This window comes from Arachis stenosperma, chromosome 1 (genome assembly GCF_014773155.1).
Source record: "Arachis stenosperma cultivar V10309 chromosome 1, arast.V10309.gnm1.PFL2, whole genome shotgun sequence".
Classification (NCBI taxonomy): domain Eukaryota; kingdom Viridiplantae; phylum Streptophyta; class Magnoliopsida; order Fabales; family Fabaceae; genus Arachis; species Arachis stenosperma.
The window spans coordinates 114,374,321-114,376,191 of record NC_080377.1 but is presented as its reverse complement, the minus strand read 5'-3'; the positions used below and the strand labels follow the sequence as shown (position 1 = coordinate 114,376,191).

General features: G+C 41.4%; 1 non-coding gene across 1 annotated transcript; it reads right to left on the bottom strand.

The window, feature by feature from the left end:
* Positions 1-674: 674 nt before the first annotated feature.
* Positions 675-782, bottom strand: LOC130954139 (small nucleolar RNA R71). The gene has a single exon (XR_009076193.1). It is a non-coding gene; the product is annotated as a small nucleolar RNA R71 (small nucleolar RNA).
* Between the last annotated feature and the right edge of the window lie 1,089 nt (positions 783-1,871).

Here is a 1,871-nt window from a genome sequence, read left to right as displayed (position 1 = left end):
AACTCCATCTCTTTTGATAAGTTCAAATTCTTCTACCCCCTCCTTCTATTTTTCTTTTCCTCTGACACCTCAAGGAATCTCTATACTGTGATATAGAGGATTCCATATTTTCTTGTTCTCTTCTCTTTCATATGAGCAGGAGCAAAGACAAAAGCATTCTTATTGAGGCTGACCCTGAACCTGAAAGGACCTTGAAGCGAAAGCTAAGAGAAGCTAAGGCACAAATCTCTGTAGAGAACCTAACAGAAATCTTCAAAGAAGAAGAACCCATGGCAGTCGAAAACAACAACAATGCCAACAATGCAAGGAAGGTGCTGGGTGACTTTACTGCACCTACTCCCGACTTCTATGGGAGAAGCATCTCTATCCTTGCCATTGGAGCAAACAACTTTGAGCTTAAGCCTCAATTAGTTTCTCTAATGCAACAGAATTGCAAGTTCCATGGACTTCCATTGGAAGATCCTCATCAGTTTTTAGCTGAATTCTTGCAAATTTGTGACACTGTCAAGACTAATGGGGTTGACTCTGAAGTCTACAGACTTATGCTATTCCCTTTTGCTGTAAGAGACAGAGCTAGGATATGGTTGGACTCACAACCTAAAGAAAGCCTGAACTCTTGGGAAAAGCTAGTCAATGCCTTCTTGGCAAAGTTCTTTCCACCTCAAAAATTGAGTAAGCTTAGAGTGGAAGTCCAAACCTTCAGACAGAAGGAAGGTGAATCCCTCTATGAAGCTTGGGAAAGATACAAATAATTGATCAGAAAGTGTCCCTCTGATATGCTCTCTGAATGGAGCATCATAGGTATCTTCTATGATGGTTTGTCTGAACTGTCCAAGATGTCACTGGACAGCTCTGCTGGAGGATCTCTTCATCTGAAGAAGATGCCTACAGAATCTCAAGAACTCATTAAAATGGTTGCAAATAACCAATTCATGTACACTTCTGAAAGGAATCCTGTGAACAATGGGACGAATCAGAAGAAAGGAGTTCTTGAGATTGATACTCTGAATACCATATTGGCTCAGAACAAAATATTGACTCAGCAAGTCAATATGATTTCTCAAAGTCTATCTGGAATGCAAGCTGCACTAGGCAGTACTAAGGACGCTTCATCTGAAGAAGAAGCTTATGATCCTGAGAACCCTTCAATGGAAGAGGTGAATTACATAGGAGAACCCTATGGAAACACCTATAATCCTTCATGGAGAAATCATCCAAATCTCTCATGGAAGGATCAACAGAAACCTCAACAAGGTTTCAACAACAATAATGGTGGAAGAAACAGGTTTAGCAATGGCAAGCCTTTTCCATCATCTTCTCAGCAACAGAAAGAGAATTCTAAGTAGAGCCACTCTGACTTAGCAACCATGGTCTCTGATCTGATCAAAACCACTCAAAGTTTCATGACTGAAACAAGGTCCTCCATTAAGAATTTGGAGGCACAAGTGGGACAGCTGAGCAAGAAAATTACTGAACTCCCTCTTAGTACTTTTCCAAGCAATACAGAAGAAAATCTAAAGGGAGAGTGCAAGGCCATCAACATGGCCGAATTTGGAGAGGAGGAAGAGGCAGTGAGCGCCACTGAGGAAGACCTGAATGGACGTCCACTGGCCTCCAATGAATTCCCTAATGAGGAACCATGGGAATCTGAGGCTCACACTGAAACCATAGATATTTCATTGGATTTACTTCTGCCATTCATGAGATCTGATGAGTATTCTTCCTCTGAAGAGGATGAATATGTCACTGAGGAGCAAGTTGCTAAGTACCTTGGAGCAATCATGAAGCTAAATGACAAGTTATTTGGTAATGAGACTTGGGAGAACAAACCTCCTTTGCTCACCAAAGAACTAGATGACTTGACTAGGCAG